Source organism: Bubalus kerabau, chromosome 7 (assembly GCF_029407905.1).
Source record: "Bubalus kerabau isolate K-KA32 ecotype Philippines breed swamp buffalo chromosome 7, PCC_UOA_SB_1v2, whole genome shotgun sequence".
Lineage (NCBI taxonomy): Eukaryota > Metazoa > Chordata > Mammalia > Artiodactyla > Bovidae > Bubalus > Bubalus kerabau.
Window position 1 is genome coordinate 88,758,227 of NC_073630.1, and position 23,713 is coordinate 88,781,939.

General features: G+C 38.7%; 1 pseudogene; it reads right to left on the reverse strand.

Annotated features, from left to right (window-relative positions):
* Positions 1-240: 240 nt before the first annotated feature.
* Positions 241-23,713, reverse strand: part of LOC129657099 (UDP-glucuronosyltransferase 2B31-like) — a 36,474-nt pseudogene continuing 13,001 nt past the window's right edge.

Below are 23,713 nucleotides of genomic sequence, written 5' to 3' on the forward strand. Positions count from 1 at the left end.
TATTCATAACATGTAAAACACTAGCATATTCAAAGATATTTCTTTTCAGTATAACTTTTGAGTTAAAATAATAAATTTCAATATGTACCCATATAGTTTCATGTTTATTTTATTTTTCATGAGCTTTTCTCTTGGCATGACATATTTCAACTCTTATACAGAAAATCCCTTGAAAACAAACTTTAATCTGAGATGCTGAATTGTGAAAAGCCATTTTGTCACAGGAGGACAGGATCCTTATCATAACTCCTTCTTGTTGGATGAGTTCCATCTATGGAGTAAACTTGCTACAGTTCTCAGATACAGATACTCCCTTTTCTCCTTCTTTCCTGTTTTAGCAAACTTCCATAAACAAACCAGACAACACTTTGTGATGACAAATACAACAGTTGCCACACAGGCCAGCAGGAACCCAATCATGTCCAGAGAGTGGAAATAGTACCAGGTGAGGTCCTGGGTGACTGGCCTCAGGTACTTGGCTCCTTTGTGGCATGTGGCAAACTCAATCCAGAAGACTGTTCAGTTCAGGGGCCTTACAGGCTGATCATGGTGAATTCTTGATAGCCTCATAGCATTTTCTTTCTATCTAAAGAAGTACAAAGATACAAACATTGAAAGGAAGCTACTTTGCTTAAGTATACCAATGGCATAGATGGTTTTCAAAGAGTCATACAAATTATTCAAAGTAAATGTCATACAGTTACAGAAAAGTGAAAGTGAAAGTTGTTCATTCCTGTCCAGCTGTTTGTGACCCCATGGACTGTACAGTCTATGGAATTCTCCAAACCAGAAAACTGAAGTGAGTAGCCTTTCCCTTCTTCCAGGGGATCTTCCCAACCCAGGGATTGAATCCAGGTACTCTGGCATTGCAGGCAGATTCTTTACCAGCTGAGCCACAAGGGAAGCTACAATTACAGAAGTAGTAGTCTATTTTTAGTTGGGTTCTCATTGAAAGTTTGATTTTAAGTTGAAATTTTATGATTGACAGTTATTTAAAAATTGAAAATGGAAGGTCAGGTGGGAAACTACAATCTTTTCTACCATAGGAATTGTATGGTATTCTAAACCATTCTAAGCCATTCTAAACACTGTAAGTTGGATAGTTGAAAGGCGAGTTCAGGATGATGTACTTCTCGTAGTATGATAAAACAGAGTAATATTGTAATAAAAAATGAAATGACTCCTAACCAGTCCAGGTGCTTTGACTCTTCTCCATTCCACCATCTATTTTCTACCAGTGGACAAAGTTATTTTTTGGAGATACCTATTAGGTTATTACATCTCTCTACTCAAAATTTCTGTCTGTCTTCTTAACACATTTAGAATAAAACCCAAATCTGTTCTTTGGTCCATAGTATCCTACATGCTCAGACCCCTGGTAATCTCTTCCTTGATCACTTTGTTCAGGCACTCTGTTGTAGGCACATTGGCCTTCTAGCTGTTTCTTGATGTTGCAAATGTTTTCTTACCTTAGCACCTTTGAACTTGCAGTCCCTTTTGTTCTTCTGGAACATTCTTCTCCACAATACCCTGGAGCTTGTTTCAGGTTTTTGATCGAAGTCTTTGTCTCAGTATTATGTTCAGAGTGGCAGGTGTCTTTTCTTGATCACATTAAGATAGTAGTCAACGGCAATTCTTCCATTGTTTTTGTTTGTTTCTTAATTTGTTTATTTTGCTATTTACTCTCTAGACATTTTAAAATTTGTTATATATTCTAAAATAAACCCTTACGTATGAAGCATGCATGAAAGCTGCACAATTTCAATTAAACAGCTCAAAACTCAAATAAGCTAGAAAATCATCACCAAGTGAAACACAAATATAACTCCTACCCAGATCAGGCTGTAGAGTGTTATAAACTCCTGATAGGCATTCCTTCCTTGTGGAAGCTTTCAGTCACTTCTCTCTTCCCCAGATTAAGTACTAGACTGACCTCTAACACTGTACAATGATTTAACTTGTGTACATATTGGAATCACATGGTATGTAGTTATTTGTGTCTGACTCGTGTAGATGTTGGTTGATTCCACTGTTCTATAGTATTCCCTTGTTTGACAGTACCATAAATTATTTATTCATTCTTTGATCATTGGGCATTTGGATTGCTAACAGCTTTTCGGTCATTACTAGTTATGTGGTTGTAATTATTCTGATATATGTATTTTGGTTTATATATTTATAAACGTTTATTAGTTATATATCTAAGAGTGGAATTGCTGAGAGAAGGCTGCATGCATGTTTAGGTCTCTTTAATATTACTAAACAGTTTTCTGAAGTGGTTTATTAATTTGTGTTCTCATCAGCAGTATGGAAAGTTTCCTATTTCTCCACATACTTGTCAATGCTTGCTTGTGATAATTCTCAAATTTTAGCTTTTATGTTGAAGTAAAAATGAGGTTTAATTTATATTTTCTTGATTTCTAATGAAGGGGATAAAGCTGTATATATTTTGCCAGGAAGTGTAATCATTTGTATTGCTTTTTTTAAAAAAAATATGTCTATTGTAAGATTAAAGTAATTTCTATTTTTAGTTTGTAAAATATTTCTTTTGATATCATGAATGGATGTTGACTTTTATCAATTATTTAATCATTGGACTGGTCATAATATTTTTCTCTTTTATATTGACAATTTATTGAATTATATTCATTTTTATACATTTAAACAAACTTTCAATCCTGGAATAAGTCCATTTTGATCAAGATGTTCTGTACTTTTTAAATGACATTCTAGTTCTGTATTTGATTTGTGGAAGGATTCATGTTAAAAAATATTTTTTCCTGTAATGTCATTGCCTTGTTTTGATAGTAAGGATTACGGCCTCATCAAATGACCTGAAAAGACCTAATATATTTGACATTATCTAGAAAAGTTTGTAGAAGATCGATAGTATTTCTTTCTTAAGTATTTGGACATATTTGTTGATGAAGGCATCTGAGCTGGAAATTTCCTTTGTGGGAAATTTTAACAGTTTTAACATATTCAATAAAGTATGGAAATATTTAATTATTAAAGATATATTCTACCAATTTTCATAAAAAAATTGTGTTTCAGAGGACACTGGCAAGAGAAAAGTAACTTACTGATGGAGAGTATATTTGTAAAACGTATATCTGAAAGAGACTTGTGTATATGACACATATGAGTTCTAATAGCTCAATAATAAAAAAGACAAGTTAAAAAGTGGATAAAGGACTGGAAGGGACACGTCTCTAAAATGATACAAATGGCAAATAAAAACATGAAAATATTTGCAGCATAGTAGCCATAGTTCAGTTCAGTTCATTTCAGTCTCTCATGAGTGTCCGACTCTTTGCAACCCCATGAATCACAGCAGCCAGGCCTCCCTGTCCATCACCAACTCCCGGAGTTCACTCAAATTCATGTTCAAGTCGGTGATGCCATCCAGCCATCTCATCCTCTGTCATCCCCTTCTCCTCCTGCCCCCAATCCCTCCCAGCATCAGAGTCTTTTCCAATGAGTCAACTCTCTGCATGAGGTGGCCAAAGTATTGGAGTTTCAGCTTTAGCATCAGTCCTTCCAAAGAACACCCAGGACTGATCTCCTTTAGGATGGACTGGTTGGATCTCCTTGCAGTCCAAGGGACTCTCAAGAGTCTTCTCCAACACCACAGTTCAAAAGCATCAATTCTTCAGTGCTCAGCCTTCTTCACAGTCCAACTCTCACATCCATACATGATCACCGGAAAAACAATACCCTTGACCAGACGGACCTTTGTTGGCTAAGTAATGTCTTTGCTTTTGAATATGTTATCGAGGTTGGTCATAACTTTCCTTCCAAGGAGTAATCATCTCTTAATTTCATGGCTGCAGTCACAATCTGCAGTGATTTTGGAGCCCCCCAAAATAAAGTCTGACACTGTTTCCACTGTTTCCCCATCTATTTCCCATGAAGTGATAGGACCAGATGCCATGATCTTCGTTTTCTGAATGTTGAGCTTTAAGCCAACTTTTTCACTCTCCTCTTTCACTTTCATCAAGAGGCCTTTTAGTTCCTCTTCACTTTCTGCCATAAGAGTGGTGTCATCTGCATATCTGAGGTTATTGATATTTCTGCCAGCAATCTTGATTCCAGCTTGGGCTTCTTCCAGCCCAGCATTTCTCATGATGTACTCTGCATACAAGTTAAATAAACAGGGTGACAATATACAGCCTTGACGTACTCTTTTTCCTATTTGCAACCAGTCTGTTGTTCCATGTAGAAGGCAATGGCACCCCACTCCAGTACTCTTGCCTGGAAAATCCCATGGATGGAGGAGCCTGGTAGGCTGCAGCCCATGTGGTCGCTAAGAGTCTGACACGACTGAGCGACTTCCCTTTCACTTTTCACTTTCATGCTTTGGAGAAGGAAATGGCAACCCACTCCAGTGTTCTTGCTTGGAGAATCCCAGGGACGGGGCAGCCTGGTGGGCTGCTGTCTCTGGGGTTGCACAGAGTCAGACACGACTGAAGTGACTTAGCAGCAGCAGCAGCAGCTGTTGTTCCATGTCCAGTTCTAACTGTTGCTTCCTGACCTGCATATAGGTTTCTTAAGAGACAGATCAGGTGGTCTGGTATTCCCATCTCTTTCAGAATTTTCCACAGTTTATTGTGATCCACACAGTCAAAGGCTTTGGCATAGTCAATAAAGCAGAAATAGATGTTTTCCTGGAACTCTCTTGCTTTTTCCATGATCCAGCAGATGTTGGAAATTTGATCTCTGGTTCCTCTGCCTTTTCTAAAACCAGCTTGAACATCAGGAAGTTCACGGTTCACGTATCGCTGAAGCCTGGCTTGGAGAATTTTGAGCATTACTTTACTACCATGTGAGATGAGTGCAATTGTGTGGTAGTTTGAGCATTCTTTGTCATTGCCTTTCTTTGGGATTGGAATGAAAACTGACCTTTTCCAGTCCTGTGGCCACTGCTGAGTTTTCCATATTTGCTGGCATACTGAGTGCAGCACTTTCACAGCATCATCTTTCAGGATTTGAAATAGCTCAAGTGGAATTCCATCACCTCCACTAGCTTTGTTCGTAGTGATGCTTCCTAAGGCCCACTTGACTCCACATTCCAGGATATCTGGCTCTAGGTGAATGATCACACCATCGTGATTGTCTTGGTCATGAAGATGTTTTTTGTACAGTTCTTCTGTGTATTCTTGCCACCTGTTCTTAATATCTTCTGCTTCTGTTAGGTCCATACAATTTCTGTCCTTTATCGAGCCCATCTTTGCATGAAATTTTCCCTTGGTATCTCTAATTTTCTTGAAGAGATCTCTAGTCTTTCCCATTCTGTTGTTTTCCTCTATTTCTTTGCATTGATCCCTGAGGAATCTTATTTCTTATCTCTTCTTGCTATTCTTTGGAACTCTTCATTCACATGCTTATATCTTTCCTCTTCTCCTTTGCTTTTTGCTTCTCTTCTTTTCACAGCTATTTGTAAAGCCTCCCCAGACAGCCATTTTACTTTTTTGCATTTCTTTTCCATGGGGATGGTCTTGATCCCTGTCTCCTGTACAATGTCACGAACCTCAGTCCATACGCTCTAAGGAAAATGTAAATCAAGACCGCAGAGAGATCATATTCATTATCATGCCTAAAATAAAAATTATAATAGATAATAGCATGTGGTGACAATGATATGGAGGATTAGAACCCTCATATACTGTTGGTGAAAATGTAGAATGTGACCACTTTGGAAAACAGTTTGGTAGTTTCTCATAAATATAAAATTATCCTATGACCCAGTGTATGATATCTAGATAGCTACCAAAAAGCAATAAAAAGCTATGTTCACACAAACATGTATAACAGTGTTTGTAGCTTCTTTTCATTATAGACAAAAGTGAAAAAAAAATGAAATGTCCATCAATTGATGAATGCATTATTAGAATGTGATATGGTATGGATATATTATAGAATACTATTCAATAATAAAAAGTACTGGTACATGCTGCAATATAGATCTAACTAATTTTTTTTGCTAGTTAAAGAAGTCGGTTATAAAAAAAAACACGTATGATGCTATTGGAGTAAAATGTTCAGAATAAGAAAACTACAGAGACAAGAAGATTAGCAATTCTTAGCATTTTTAGAGTTTCAGAAATTCTAAGCATTGAATTGAAATAATTCCTTTCTCAATTTTCAGTCTTCTATGGATGTGCTGTGTATGCTCAGTTGCTCAGTTGTGTCTTAACTTTTTGTGACCCTTTGGACTTTAGCCTACCAGTCTCCTCCAACTGTGGGATTTTTCAGACAAAAATACTAGAGTGGGTTGCTATTTCCTCCTCCAGGGGATTTTCCCAACCCAGGGATCAAACCCATGTCTTCCGTGTCTCCTGCATGCAGACAGATTCTTTACCACTGAGCCGTCAGGGAACCCTTGTATGGATTCTGTCATTCACTAAAAAATGCATACTTGTCACAATATGCTATATAGCTTTCATATTTTTCTTTTTGGCATGGAAATTATTACACTGATTAGTTGCTCATTTGGAGAAGGAAATGGTACCTCACTCCAGTATTCTTGCCTGGGAATCCCATGGACATAGGAGCCTGGCAGGCTACAGTCTATGGAGTCACAAAGAGTCAGATACCACGTAGAGTCTAAACAGCAGCAGTTGCTCATTAAATCGATAAGATTAAAATAAACTTTGAAACAACTGGTTGAATGTAAAAGTAAAATTCAGATTGGTTATATAATGTTAAGTATTTTAAAATTAGCCTCTTAATAAGGGAAAGGAACTCATATTCACTGTTGAAAAGAGAACTTATTGATCTATACATACTACCAAATTAAAGAAATGTTATCCGCACGAAGGATCATAAATGACAGTCCTCAATGCATTGAGCAAATCTGTACTTGACATTGTGTTCAAGTCTAATAGATGTTCTCTTGGCCTCCATGTGACCAATATTATCAGGTTGGTCAACAAACAGGGAGTCCCACCTTGGTAAATCGCATGGTAAATGGCTCAGAGATGCCATTGCCACCACCATGAGTGATAAAAGCTTTGGTTTTCAGGTGATCTAAGAAAGAGATCAATGAGAACAATAAATTCTAAGTCCCATGGTTAGAAACAGAAATTGACAGTATAAGTCAATAAAGAAGGCAATGCTTTCTGCTGAGGATTGCTATGCTCATGAGATCATGCAAACATTTGTGAATTTCCAAAGGAAGTCTGTCTGAGGAAATAAGAGAAAGCTATACATCTCACATGCTAGTAGAGTAATGCTCAAAATTCTCCAAGCCAGGCTTCAGCAATATGTGAACCGTGAAGTTCCAGATGTTCAAGCTGGTTTTAGAAAAGGCAGAGGAACCAGAGATCAAATTGCCAACATCTGCTGGATCATAGGAAAAAGCAAGAGAGTTCCAGGAAAACATCTATTTCTGCTTTATTGACTATGCCAAAGCCTTTGACTGCGTGGATCACAATAAACTGTGGAAAATTCTGAAAGAGATGGGAATACCAGACCACCTGATCTGCCTCTTGAGAAATTTGTATGCAGGTCAGGAAGCAACAGTTAGAACTGGACATGGAACAACAGACTGGTTCCAAATAGGAAAAGGAGTAAGTCAAAGCTGTATATTGTCACCCTGTTTATTTAACTTATATGCAGAGTAAATCATGAGAAATGCTGGACTGGAAGAAACACAAACTGGAAACAAGATTGCCGGGAGAAATATCAATAACCTCAGATATGCAGATGACACCACCCTTATGGCAGAAAGTGAAGAGGAGCTAAAAAGCCTCTTGATGAAAGTGAAAGAGGAGAGTGAAAAAGTTGGCTTAAAGCTCAACATTCAGAAAACGAAGATCATGGCATCCGGTCCCACCACTTCATGGGAAATAAATGGGGAAACAGTGGAAACAGTGTCAGAGTTTATTTTTCTGGGCTCCAAAATCACTACAGATGGTGACTGCAGCCATGAAATTAAAAGACGCTTACTCCTTGGTAGGAAAGTTATGACCAACCTAGATAGCATATTCAAAGGCAGAGACATTATTTTGGCAACAAAGGTTCGTCTAGTCAAAGCTATGGTTTTTCCTGTGGTCATGTATGGATGTGAGAGTTGGACTTTAAAGAAGGCTGAGCGCCAAAGAATTGATGCTTTTGAACTGTGGTATTGGAGAAGACTCTTGAGAGTCCCTTGGACTGCAAGGAGATCCAACCAGTCCATTCTGAAGGAGATCAGCCCTGGGATTTCTTTGGAAGGAATGATGCTAAAGCTGAAACTCCAGTAGTTTGACCACCTCATGTGAAGAGTTGGCTCATTGGAAAAGACTCAGATGCTGGGAGGGATTGTGGGCAGGAGGAGAAGGGGATGACAGAGGATGAGATGGCTGGATGGCATCACTGACTAGATGGACATGAGTCTGAGTGAACTCCGGGAGTTGGTGATGGACAGGGAGGCCTGGCGTGCTTCGATTCATAGGGTCGCAAAGAGTTGGACACGACTGAGCATCTGATCTGATCTGATCTGATACATTAGAGGGTATGTTAGTGCAGAGTTGCTTTGTCCAGTTGACAAGTGTGGACTGATTCTTGATTCAAAGAACACCATGTTCAAAATCACGGAGGTGAAGAAACATTGTTTCTTCATTGTAGGAATAGAGGGAATGATTTATTCTGATAATGTATGGAGAATCTCAGGGGGCATTTGGCAATAGAGGAAAAATGATGGATGTGCTGTTTACAAAGTCATCTTCTATCAGCTACACTTTGATTTTTAGGCAATGTGAGTTACTGAAAGTTCAAGGAAAAGTATGGAAGTTTCCTATAGCATTTTAGATAAAAGCACTACAATAGCAGTAGAGCTGAGATAAGAGTGGGAAGACAAGATGACCTGTCAAGAAGCTATTGAAAATTTATAGGCAAAAGATAATTGTTATCTGGTATTGATGTTTTACCTTGCTGTTCCACTATTGTCCCTGAGATTTTCTCTTAATTAGAACTTAGTATTTTTTTTTTTTTTTTTTTGCCACCTTCTTACCCAGAAGATCATTCTGTGGGGTCCACTTAAAAATTTGAGCATTGTTTCTTAAAGTATCTGGTTTCTTCCCACTGAATCTCCACACAACCTACTATGACCAAGAAAGGGCTCAACTCCACTAATAAGATCACAGGCTCAGAACATTTTAGAAATTAAAATCTAGTAAGAAGTCATCTTGCCCCACTTCTTTCAATGAACAGATGTGGACATTTCTGCTCAGGAATGTTGAATAATGTTAAATAATATTTCAAAAAAAATCAAAGCAGCAAAAATCTGGGACCTTGTTGATCAACTATCATTTTGTTTACTACAATATGCTACAACCAGTTCTAAAGACTTGAGGGAAATTAGCTTGTAAATCATGTAATTTAATAGTTAAAAGCATTCAAGAATCAACCAGAACTATACTGTATACAAAAAGCTGACTGAAATTTCTGCAATTTCATTTCATGTGATTATCTTTTTTTTTTTTTTTTTTTGCCTGAGTTTCTTCTCTGTTTGTAATTTTTTAATATAAATTTATTTATTTTAATTGGAGGTTAATTACTTTACAATATTGTATTGGTTTTGCCATAACAAACTTGTGGTTTGAATCTAGAAAATACTTTGCTTGCTCAGCAGTTTCTGAGCGAAATTGGTGAAAATTTGCTTATGGTTCTTTCTCCATGAAGCATTTTGATAGAAATGGGTATCTTTCTGTTTTATTTTGTGAGCAATATTATACTTTCTTCTATGTGGTATAATGAGATAAAATTTCTTCAACTAGTAGAGAGAATATAAATTATTTTACACTGCATATTGGAAAATCACTTCCTATAATCTTTGAAGTGTAAAATTATTAAGACATTATTTCATTTTTTTTCTTCCAAAAGTATTAATAGTGGGATTATCCAAGCACATATTTTGTACAAAGCTAGGAGAGTGCCACATTAATTTTCATTGATCATTATAAACTGAAATAAGCCTATTACCAGTTTGTTTTGTTAAGAGATCTAATTGCATTTTTTTACAATAGAAAATACTAATTTAGAATGTATCAGCGATGCTAACCCCACCCCAAAGAAATCACTGATGCTGAAATTCTCATTTCTCAATGGGATGAAATACCCCCAAATCTAGATTAGTGGTTCGTTCAGTCACTCAGTCATGTCCGATTCTTTGCGACCCCATAGACTGAGAACAGCAGGCTTCCCTGTCCATCACCAACTCCCAGAACCTATTCAAACTCATGTCCATTGTGTAGGGGATACCATCCAACCATCTCATCCTCTGTCTTCTCCTTCTCCTCCCACTTTCAATTTTTTGCAGCATCAGGGTCTTTTCCAATGAATCAGTTCTTTGCATCAGGTCGCCAAAGCATTGGAGTTTCAGCTTCAGCATCAGTTCTTCCAGTGAATATTCAGGACTATTTCCTTTAGTATTGACTGGTTGGATCTCCTTGCAGTCCAAGGGATTCTCAAGAGTCTTCTCCAACACCATAGTTCAAAAGAATCAATTCTTCGGTGCTCAGTTTTCTTTATAGTCCAACACTCACATCCATACATGACTACTGTAAAAACCATAGCTTTGACTAGATGGACCTGTGTTGGTAAAGTAATGTCTCTGCTTTTTAATATGCTGTCTAGGTTGGTCATAGCTTGTCTTCCAGGGAACAGGCAACTTTAATTTCATGGCTAAAGTCATCATCTGCAGTGATTTTGGAACCCAAAACTTAAAGTCTCTCACTGTTTCCATTGTTTCCCCATCTATTTGCCATGAAATGATAGGACCAGATGCCATGATCTTAGTTTTCTGAATGTTCAGCTTTAAGCCAACATTTTTACTCTCCTCTTTCACTTTCACCAAGAGGATCTTTAGTTCTTCTTTGCTTTCTGACATAAGGATGGTGTCATCTGCATATCTGAGGTTACTGATGTTTCTCCCAGCAATCTTGATTCTAGCTTGTGCTTCATCCAGCCAGGCATTTCTCATGATGTATTCTGCATATAAGTTAAATAAACAGGGTGACAACATACAGCTTTGACTTACTCCTTTCCTGATTTGGAAACATTCTGTCATTCCATGTCCAGTTCTAACTGTTTCTTCTTGACCTGCATACAGATTTCTCAGGAGGCAGGTCAGGTGGTCTGGTATTCCCATCTCTTTCAGAATTTTCCATGGTTTTTTGTGATCCCCACAGTCAAAGGTTGTGACACAGTCAATAAAGCAAAAGTAAATGTTTTCTGGAACTCTCTTGCTTTTTTTGTTGATCCAGAGGATGTTGACATTTGATCTCTGGTTCCTCTGCCTTTTCTAAATCCAGCTTGAACATCTGGAAGTTCATGGTTCACATACTACTGAAGCTTGGCTGGAGAAATTTGAGCGTTACTTTCCTTGTATGTGAGATGAGTGCAATTATTTGGTAATTTGAACATTTTTTGGGATTGCCATTCTTTGGGACGGGAATGAAAACTGACCTTTTCCAGTCCTCTGGCCACTGCTGTGTTTTCCAAGCTTGCTGGCATATTGAGTGCAGCACTTTCAGAGCATCATCTTTTAGGATTTGAAATAGGTCAACTAGAATTTCATCACCTCCACTATCTTTGTTCATAATGATGCTTCCTAAGATCCACTTGACTTCATATTCCAGGATGTCTGGCTCTAGGTGAGTGATCACACCATTGTGATTAATTGGGTCATGAAGATTTTTTTGTAAAGTTAGTGGGGTAAGGCTATTTTTTGTTTGTTTGTTTAAGGTAGGTAGCTGTCTATTACTTGTTAAGGCTGGCAGCCTGATTCCAGTTTCTCAAACATGAAAATAGTAAAGGTTGTTTGGGGTAGTTTAGGGCAAGTATTTCACAGCTAATGAACGAGTACTGATGGATTTATACTGCCATAAATAACTACAGGACTTTAGCAGGAGGCGTCTTTTAATTTTTTCTCCGCTAACACTGACTCTTCCATGCTTCCCAGTTTTTACCTCTCCTCCTCCTTCCCACCTCTGAGAAAGTAGTTGTTCATCTAGTCAGTCAAAACAGTATGTTGATTAGGTCAAGTTGCTAATGGTCAGTACTGCTGCTGCTACTGCTGCTAAGTTGCTTCAGTTGTGTCCGACTCTGTGCGACCCCATAGATGGCAGCCCACCAGGCTCCCCCGTCCCTGGGATTCTCCAGGCAAGAACACTGAAGTGGGTTGCCATTTCCTTCTCCAAGCATGAAAGTGAAAAGTGAAAGCGAAGCCGCTCAGTCGTGTCCGACTCTTCGTGACACCATGGACTGCAGCCTACCAGGCTCCTCTGTCCATAGGATTTTCCAGGCAAGAGTACTGGAGTGGAGCACCATCACCTTCTCCAATGGGCAGGGCTAAGAGACCTTAAAGCTGGAGCCGATGCCCCTTCCTGTCATCTTTTTCCATTTTAACAGGAGAAAACCCTGGATCCCAGGCTTCTCTCTTGATCTTTTCCTCAACAAATGATTTTAAGACATATGCTGTTTTCATCTTGGGAAAAGAGAGAGCAGGAGTAGGAGGAAGGATTTGAATGTTTATGCTCCAACTCAGTCTTTTTCAAAATTCTATTTTAAATATCGAATATTGAGTGCAGCTATCAAGTGAACTGCAACAGGATACCTCTCGGCTGCTCAGAACACCCGTAGTCCCCCCAGGAAGTCCTCTAGGAAACACTGTGATTTGTGGGGCAAGATTTGGATGTTTTTGTGTTCTTACTATTAACTTAATAGCACTAGAATACCAAACATAATCTCTAAGATAGAAATGTCTCTCAGAACAAAGTAAAACTTGAATTGGAACATTAAGCACATATGTCCCCCTTGTTCCATTTTAAAATTCAACTTCCAAAGAAAAATGAGATATACCAATTCATTTTGGTCTAACCATGTTATGATATTCTCTGTTTCTGTCCCTTTGCAAAAAACATTCTAACGGACCCACTCCAGACTTTAAAGAGATTCATTCAAGTAGTTGTTCAGTACAAAGGCAATTTAACAGACCTTCTGTGGAATCTGGGCAAGGGTTGATGCAATCATGTTAGCCCTTTCTTCTGGAAGGTTTTCAACCATTGACCCCAAACTCAGTAATACAAAGCCATCTTCTCCAGAGCTTTGGACAAACTCTTCGATTTCCTGAAAAGAAGTAGTTTGTTGTATTATGAAGGGGAATCAGCAGAGAGAGGGTTTTTGTTTCATTCATTCTTTCTTTAGTTTGTTTGAAGAACATGAATACATACATTTCTAAAGAGAGATAATTGTTAGAATAGCATCATCTTCTAATATGCTATACTATTAAAACCATTTAGAAAGAGATGTGATATGCAATTTATTTTCTTTAACCAACATATTATCATTGACTACTAACAAGAATGGTGATTTATTTATCACTTACTAACACAGGATGTCACTAAAATGAAAGTCTCCAGTGAAGAACACTTCACATTGTGAAAACACATTGATTTTCTTCAGTGAGTTTTTAAAACAATGTAATTTTTATTCCATGTCTCAAACAATAGCAGGACCAGGAATTTTTTTTCTCATTCTCTGTTAAATATTGCTAAGATCCAGAAACAATGGCTTAGTAATTTGTCCCAGGATGACAGGATTATACAAGCACACAAGTAAAATAGTATGCTTATTAAAACATATGGCTTGCTCACCAGGACAAGATTCATGACCTTACTGTGTCCAGAAATCCAAAGTTATGCCTTCAACTTTGCTAAATTCCAAACTGTTCCTTACATTACTAAGTTCTCCTTAATATCACCAACCAGAACTCAACACCTTAGAATTATCTTTTTCTGATTTCCTTTTATTGAAAATTGATGAAACTCTCTCAAAGTGCTATCTTGTTTCCTATAATAAGTTAAACAATCCTAGCCTAGCAAGATCAAGTTATTATTATTTTTCTTTTTCTTTCTTGGTTTGTTTTGGAGAAGTTGACAAAAGACAGGTATTTAAAAGGACCTGAACTCCTAATAGAATTCCTCAAATAAAATGAAAAACAGTCTGTAGCTCAGCTTCATGAATTTGTATGTCATTCTTTGTCCAATGTATTCATTACTAAATTGATCTACTTTTCTTCTTGGCAGTTTTCAGGACAGGTCTTCTGATATAAAGGCTTTCCTGATTACAAGGATAAGTATGATAATATAAGGGTGATGGGCTTTCCCTAGTGCCTCAGATGGTAAAGAATCTACCTTCAAGGCAGGAGACAGACCTAGGTTCAATTCCTGGGTAGGGAAGATCCCCTGGAAAAGGGAATGGCAACCCACTCCCATATTCTTAACTGAAGAATTCCATGGACAGAGGGACCTGGTTGGCTCTAGTCCATGGGATGGCAAAGAGTTGTACACAACTGAGTAACTAATACTTTTGCTTTTCACTTTTTCATGATAATATAAACAGAGTAAGAGGTTACATATAATTGCTTGCCAAAAGAAGAAAAGCGCTTTAGTTAAATCATCTCTATATAAATAAATAAGAACTCTCAATTTATTAACCATTATTTATTATTTATTTATTGGTGTTTCAAATTCTCAATATCCACAAGTTCCCTAAATTTAAGCCTCAGCTAAAACTCTGATCTATTAAACTTCTCATGATATTACAGTAATTGCCTGAAAGAGACAAAGACTGCTGAAAGTATTTTTTTCTTGTCTTAAAATTTTATTTCTGTTTTCTTCCTAGCTCATGCTCTGATAATACTGGGTATGCTACATTAATTTCATCTCTGTTAAGGAAATAGCTTTTCAAAATTTCCATAGCTTATTTCACCCTATTTTTATTCAAAATCTAATGAAATTGCAATATCATATATTATCACTATTTTTATATGGGATGTTAAAATGTTGAGTATAAATTTGATTTTATTTCTGATCTCGGCCCAGATATTTTAAGGATACTGACACTATGATATACAGGGAATGTGATATACAGATTTTGCCTGAAAGCTATTTATTTTGGGTGGGTTTTGCACCATGAGTGGGTAACTACTTGGGTAAAACACCTGATCCAGCTATCTAGAACTAATTATGGTTCATGACATAAAGTTACAGAAAACTTTCATCTACATTTTTAAATGTGGATCCTATTGTGCAGGTTTTGAACTGTGGTGTTAGAGAAGACTCTTGAGAGTCCCTTGGATAGCAAGGAGATAAAACCAGTCAGTCCTAAAGGAAATCAGTCCTGAATGTTCATTTGAAGGATGGATACTGAAACTGAAGCTCCAGTATTTTGGCCACCTGATGCAAAGAACTAACTCATTAGAAAAGACATGATGCTGGAAAAAATTGAAGACAGGAGAAGGGGATGACAGAGGACAAGATGGTTGGATAGCATCACGATCTCAATGGACATGAGTATGAGCAAGCTCTGGGAGATGGTGAAGTACAGGGAAGGCTGGTGTGCAGCGGTCCATGGGGTGGCAAAGAGTCAGACATGACTGACCTACTGAAAAACTTCAGTGGATCTCCTGACTCACAAATTGAGCCCACATCTCCTGTAGCTCCTACACTGGCTTGTGGTTTCTTTATCACTGGACCATAAAGGAGCTTGAACATCAAAGATTTGATGCTTTCTTAAAATGCGAGATTCAGAAAACTAAGATCATGTTATCTGGTCCCATCACTTCATGGCAAATAGATGGGAAAACAATGGAAACAGTGAGAGAATTTATTTTCTTGGTCTCCAAAATCACTGAAGATGGTGACTTCAGCTGTGATATTAAAGACGTTTGCTCCTTGGCAGAAACTATGACCAAGCTAGACAGCATGCTAAAAAGCAGAGACATTGTCGACAAAGGTCCATCTAGTCAAAGCTATGGATTTTCCAGTAGTCATGTATAGATGAGAGAATTGGACTATAAAGAAAGCTGAGTGCCGAAGAATTGATGCTTTTGAACTGTGGTGTTGGAGAAGACTCTTGAGAGTCCCTTGGACTGCAAGGAGATCCAACTGCTACTGCTGCTACTGCTAAGTCGATTCAGTAGCGTCCGACTCTGTGCGACCCCATATACGGCGGCCCACCAGGCTCCCCCGTCCCTAGGATTCTCCAGGCAAGAACACTGGAATGGGTTGCCATTTCCTTCTCCAATAGGAGATCCAACTAGTCCATCCTAAAGGAAATCAGCCCTTAATATACATTGGAAAGACTGATGCTGAAGCTGAAACTCCAATACTTTGGCTACCTGATGCAAAGAATGGACTCATTAGAAAAGACCTCGATGCTGAGCAAGATTGAAGGCAGGAGGAGAAGGGGATGACAGGATGAGATGGTTGGATCGTATCACGATTTCAATGGATATGAGTTTGAGCAAGTTCTAGGAGTTGATGATGGACAGGGAGGCCTGGCATGCTGTAGTCCATGGGATCACAAAGAGTTGGACATGACTGACCTGAACTGGACTGAACTGGATTGTGGCACTAGAGAAGATTCTTTAGAGTCCCTTGGACAGTAAGGCTATCCAACCAATCAATTCTAATGGAAATCAATCCTTAATATTCATTGGAAGGACTGATGCTGAAGCTGAAACTCAAATACTTTAGCCACTTGATACAAAGAGCTGACTCATTAAAAGAGATCCCGATGCTGGGAAAGATTGAGGGCAAGAGATGTAACGACAGAGGAGGCGGTGCTTTGATGGTATCACTGCCTCAATGGACATGAGTTTCAGCAAGCTCCAGGAGATGGTGAAGGACAAGGAAGCCTGGCATGCTGCAGTTTATGGGGTCAAAAAGAGTTGGACCTGCAACTGAACAACAACAACATTGTGCACGTTAATACTAAACCAGGTACTTCGTCCTTGGTATTTACCTTACTATATGTGTTTACAAAGCTGGTGTGAGATCAGGCAGCTTGAAAAGTGAGGGTTGAAAGTTATTCTCTCAATCATGTCTGATTCTTTTTGACCCCATGAACTGTAGACTGACTGGCTCCTCTGTCCATGGAGTTCTCCAGGCAAGAATACTGGAGTAAACTTCCATTTCCTTCTCCAGGGGATCTTCCCTACCCTGGGATAAAACCCAGGTCTCCTGCATTGCAGGGAAATTCTTTACCAACTGTGGTATTAAAGAAATCAGGCCATTTACATGATTGAAATAGAACTATACCTATGAAATTAGGCACTGTGTCATGAGTGCTAAGTAACTTCACTAGATTCCAACTCTTTGCACACCCATGGACTATAGTCTGCCCGATTTCTCTGTCCGTGGGATTCTCCAGGCAAGAATACTGGAATTGTTTGCCATGCCCTCCTCCAGGGGATCTTCCCAATCCAGGGATCCAATCTGCGACTCTTACATCTCCTGTATTGGCAGGCCAGTACTTTACCACTAGCACCAATTTTTAGAGAGGCTTATTTTCATGAATTGTATTATCAGGATGCAATGATTTCTGGTCTGTTTTGTGTTGTGAAGTTCTTTCATCTCAGATAAGATCAGAAAAAATACTGAAGTGCATTCACAAAATTTTTGGAAAAAATATCATGAGTTTGACAGTATATATACACATACACACATCAGAAGGAATCCCTCCAGTGTAGATATTGGTAAGACTGCTTAAAACTTCAAATATTATTTTAATATTTTCTTCTTTTTTTGATTTCTGAGGCAAATTCCTTTGGCCAAAAGTTCACTAAAAAAATTAAGTCATGGTAGCCAATAGTTATGAATCACTATGTTTTTGGCACTGTGTTAAGTGCTTCATGTACATGTGATCTAAGTCATTCTAATGGTGTCTGACTCTTTGTGATGCTATGGACTGTAATCTGCCAGATTCCTCTGCTCATAGGATTCTCCAGGCAAAAATACTAGAGTGAGTTGCCATGCCCTTCTCCAGCAAATCTTCATGACCCAGAGATTAAACCTGAGGTTCTTTACCGCTAGTGCCATCTGGGAAGCCCAGGAGCTTTATGTATCTGGTGGATTAATTTTATTCTCAGTAGTTATGGCCTATAAAGTAAACCATATGTTTCTTCCTATATCTCATGCATCCATCTGCTTTTTATATATTTCTTACCTATCATAGTATCATATATTAAAGCACCAGACTCCATCAGTTCAGTTCAGTCACTCAGTTCCATAGTCTTTAAATACTCTCATATATTTCCAATTTTAATATGGCATTATCAGAATTTGATTCTTTTAGATATTTCATTGCAATTTACTTTAATAAAATATGAGAGATCACTCCCACATCACCTCAATCTTATGTATCTTTTGATTTGTACTTTATTATATGTGATTGTTTAACATTCATATTTTTTCTGGCTGACCAGTCTGTAAGACCCCCAAGGACCACCATTGTGTCTCTCTCTTCCACCCCTCCTTCTTCTGTGAGAGTATAGAATTTGGCATTTGGCAGACAAAGAATACACATTTGTTGAAAAAATATTATTTCTCATGTGTTGGAAGACTTTTCCTAGTGGCTATATCCATATAATCTTGCACTTCTCTCATACTTTTTATGACTGTTATATATCCCAGAATATTCAGTAATAGTGAAACATGAAACACACAGTAATGAAAGAATGGTGTGAAGAAATTTTATATAGTGCCCATGTCATTTCCAGGAGAAGGCAATGGCACCCCACTCCAGTACTCTTGCCTGGAAAATCCCATGGGAAGAGGAGCCTGGTGGACTGCCATCTATGGGGTCGCACAGAGTCGGACACGACTGAAGCGACTTAGCAGCAGCAGCATGTCATTTCCATAAGACAGTATTTGGGCTGGGAATGGAAAAAAACTCTTTTCAAGATCAAAATTTTACCTTATGCAGGGGTTTGGCAGGTTTTCAGTGGAGTCTTCCAACAAAATCAAAACTTGGTAAGACTGGTTGGGGAAATTCAAAATCCCAATAGCTTATTATCAACCAAAATCAGTTTTACTCATCAATTCATACAATGTAGTACATCTTCCTGAAAAAGAAAATAGGGAAAGGAATATATGGAAACTTGTGAATATATATCCATTTTTTCTTAGAAGATAGACCAATAAAGTTACAGTTCTGTATTGGCCAAGATGAACAAATAATGCCAGCATTTACAATTTGAACAAACATATGTAGAGAAAAAAGAGAGGGAAGAACACATGTAAGTGAGAAACTTACATAGCTCATAATAACTTCTTCCCTTGGCACCTTTGAATCTTTCTAGGTTCATGTAACTATTAAAGATTAACTCTTGTATCACATGTTACAAGTTCACTCAGTTCAGTTCAGTTCAGCTCAGTCTCTCAGTCATGTCTGACTCTTTGCGACCCCATAAATCACAGCATGCCAGGCCTCCCTGTCCATCACCAACTCCCGGAGTTCACTCAGACTCACGCCCATCGAGTCAGTGATGCCATCCAGCCATCTCATCCTCTGTCGTCCCCTTCTCTTCCTGTTCACTAATAGATTTTAATTCTAAGTCAATTTCCCTCTGTAATTATTTACACATGTGACGAATATTGCAATCTAAATGATCTTCTTGTTTTCCACTGTAGAGCATTAGATTTGTATCACTTTCATGATATTTGTGCATTTTTACTTAATATTCTGATCTTTTAAACATTTTTAAACTAACTGAGGATCCCATCTTCCAGAGAGAACCCAGCATTGTGTGATTGCTATGAAGCGATTGTCAGGGGAAGCTTCTGGTGCTAATAGGTTAGAAGGAGGATTCTAAAATGGTCCTTGCCAGGATTGGTGTCAGAATGGTGGAGAGAGATCCCCAAAATGGCTACCACCAGAGCCACATCCCCAGGTGTAGTCCCAGCTGCACAGTACCTCTCCAGGAGATGCTCCAAAAACAGCAAGCGGTTCTTGCCCAGGCGTCTTTCAAACTACTGATTTCACTGGCACTCAAACTAAGTGAGATTTTGTGTACACCCTTTGAGAACAGTCTCTGTTTACAGTTTCCTGTTTACTTGAATGTAAACCCCTCTGGTTTTCAAAGCCAGACATTCTGGGGTATATCTTACCAAAATAGGGAGCTTGATGTGGGGGCTAAAACCCCTGTCTCCTGGAGAAGGACCTCTATGGTCGTGATATTCCTCCTGTTTGTAGGTGGCCAACCTCAGGGTATGGGTCCCAGTTAGACTGTATCTCTGCTCCTCCTACTTGTCTTGTTGTGGCTCCTTCTTTATATCTGTAGTTGTGGAAAGTCTTTTCTGATAGTCTTCAGGTTGTTCTCAAAGATAATTGCTTTGTGAGTAGTTGTATTTTGGTGTGTCCATGGGAAAAGATAAGTCTAGGGTCTTTCTACTTCACCAACTTGATCTCAGTCACATAGATATTGTTTTCTAAAGATTATTAATGACTTTCCACATTAAATATGGACCAACAGCATGAAGAATTTGCACTTCTCACACTTGTTTTAATCTGGTCTTCAGGTCACCTAGCCAGGCACCAGAGGATCCTGGTTACACATGAGAACTTTTCAAAGTATAGAAAAAGGTAAGAAAAGACCCTCCAGTAGTTTAGGAAGCCTCCCTAATGATGCAGATCTCACCGGGAATCAATAGCCTCCCCTCCTATAGCTAAAGTCTCAACCTTTTCAGTATGTTTTGAAGAACAAACTTATTGTGGGACAAAATTCTTGAACCATCTGTGATCAAGAAAGTGTATGATGATTGAGATGCAATAAATGAAATAATGGCTTTCACCTTCATCTTTATGTTATTTATTTTTTCTCTCCTAGGAAATTTGAAACATTCTGACTGTATAGATTACTACAAACTAATGGCAATGGAAGGCTGCTTGATAACTGTCTAAAAAGGAAAAAAGGATGGGCAACTAAGGAACTATCTTATAATTCAGTCTGTCAAGTGTGTTCCTGTGTCTAAATGTGTGTCTTTGGTCTCCAGAAAAATTATAAATATTGGTAAAACTAAAAACAAATATTAAAAAGCACATCAGAATGAGTGATAAGGGAGATACACCTGCTAAAGACTGATAAAAATCTTCCTTTTTAGTATTTATAACTTGGTTAAAGGATCTCCTTTGTTAATTTCTATTCTTAGACTAAATCAGCAATGCTGTGATGGCTCCTTGTTAAAGGAATGACATAAAAATTCTGGAAAGCCAGGCTAGAAAACCTGCCTTGGTTGCAAAAGTCTATTTGCACCAGTCACTTGCACCTCTGTCCCATTGAGATGAGATCAGTAGCTCAGTCGTGTCCGACTCTTTGCAACCCCATGAATTGCAGATTGCCAGGCCTCCCTGTCCATCACCAACTCCCGGAGTTCACTGAGACTCACGACCATCGATCAGTGATGCCATCCAGCCATCTCATCCTCTGTTGTCCCCTTTTCCTCTTGCCCCAATCCCTCCCAGCATCAGAGTCTTTTCCAATGAGTCAACTCTTCACATGAGGTGGCCAAAGTACTGGAGTTTCAGCTTTAGCATCATTCCTTCCAAAGAAATCCCAGGGCTGATCTCCTTCAGAATGGACTGGTTGGATCTCCTTGCAGTCCAAGGGATTCTCAAGAGTCTTCTCCAACATCACAGTTCAAAAGCATCAATTGTTCAGTGCTCAGCCTTCTTCACAGTCCAACTCTCACATCCATACATGACCACAGGAAAAACCATAGCCTTTACTAGACGAACCTTTGTTGGCAAAGTCATGTCTCTGCTTTTGAATATACTATCTAGGTTGGTCATAACTTTCCTTCCACGGAGTAAGCGTCTTTTAATTTCATGGCTGCAGTCACTATCTGCAGTGATTTTGGAGGCCCCCAAAATAAAGTCTGACACTGTTTCCATTGTTTCCCCATCTATTTCCCATGAAGTGGTGGGACCGGATGCCATGATCTTTGTTTTCTGAATGTTGAGCTTTAAGCCAACTTTTTCACTCTCCACTTTCACTTTCATCAAGAGGCTTTTGACTTCCTCTTCACTTTCTGCCATAAGGGAGGTGTCATCTGCATATCTGAGCTTATTGATATTTCTCCCAGCAATCTTGATTCCAGCTTGTGCTTCTTCCAGCCCAGTGTGTCTCATGATATGCTCTGCATATAAATTAAATAAGCAGGGTGACAATATACAGCCTTGATGTACTCCTTTTCCTATTTGGAACCAGTCTGTTTTTCTATGTCCAGTTCAAACTGTTGCTTCCTGACCTGCACACAAATTTCTCAAGAGGCAGATCAGGTGGTCTGGTATTCCCATCTCTTGAAGAATTTTCCACAGTTTATTGTGATCCACACAGTCAAAGGCTTTGGCATAGTCAATAAAGCAGAAATAGATGTTTTCCTGGAACTCTCTTGCTTTTTCCATGATCCAGCGGATGTTGGCAATTTGATCTCTGGTTCCTCTGCCTTTTCTAAAACCAGCTTGAACATCAGGAAGTTCACGGTTCACATATTGCTGAAGCTTGGCTTGGAGTATTTTGAGCATTACTTTACTCGCGTGTGAGATGAGTGCAATTGTGCGGTAGTGAGCATTCTTTGGCATTGCCTTTCTTTGGGATTGGAATGAAAACTGACCTTTTCCAGTCCTGTGGACACTGCTGAGTTTTCCGAATTTGCTGGCGTATTGAGTGCAGCACTTTCACAGCATCATCTTTCAGGATTTGGAATAGCTCAACTGGAATTCCATCACCTCCACTAGCTTTGTTTGTAGTGATGCTTTCTAAGTTCCACTTGACTTCACATTCCAGGATGTCTGGCTCTAGGTGAGTGATCACACCATTGTGATTATCTGGGTCATGAAGATGTTTTTTGTACAGTTCTTCTGTGTATTCTTGCCACCTCTTCTTAATATCTCCTGCTTCTGTTAGGTCCATACCATTTCTGTCCTTTATCGAGCCCATCTTTGCATGAAATGTTCCTTTGGTATCTCTAATTTTCTTGAAGAGATCTCTAGTCTTTCCCATTCTGTTGTTTTCCTCTATTTCTTTGCATTGATCGCTGAAGATTTCTCTAAGCTTTTTTATGGTTTTGGATTATTTGTTTAGTATATGTTCACACATACACTCCATTCACAGCCCAGCATCCTACTTTGATTTTTTGCTATTTTTTTGACATGTCTTTCTTCACTTTGCTGTGCATGTGCTTATTGTGTTACCTCACTTACAAGCTGCTTTTCTATGACCTATGATTCCTGATTAACTTTTATCTTAGAAACTTTAATCTCTGAATTATTTATTTTAGAAACATTGGCCATTGGATTATTTGCTTAGTAGTTTACTTTAGATAGGCCTAATCATCCTCCCACTTCATTCACCAACCAGCTTTCTACACTGACTGTTTGGCATATGATGCCCTTTATCACTTCACATTAACTCGCATGCCCTGATATGGAATCTCATCTAAGAGTTTATTTTCTATGACCTGTGATTCTTGGTTAAATTTTAGCAGATTTGTTCCTAGACTTTGGTCTTGGTTCTATTCTTCGAGCCTCTACCTCCTATCAGTTCAGTTCAGTCACTCAGTCGTGTCCATCTCTTTGCCACCCCATGAATCACAGCATATCAGGCCTCCCTGTCCATCACTAGCTCCCGGAGTTCACTCAGACTCACGTCCATCTAGTCAGTGATGCCATCCAGCCATCTCATCCTCTGTTGTCCCCTTCTGCTCCTGCCCCCAATCCCTCCCAGCATCAGAGTCTTTTCCAATGAGTCAACTCTTCACATGAGATGGCCAAAGTACTGGAGTTTCAGCTTTAGCATCATTCCTTCCAAAGAAATCCCAGGGCTGATTTTCAGAATGGACTGGCTGGATCTCCTTGCAGTCCAAGGGACTCTCAAGAGTCT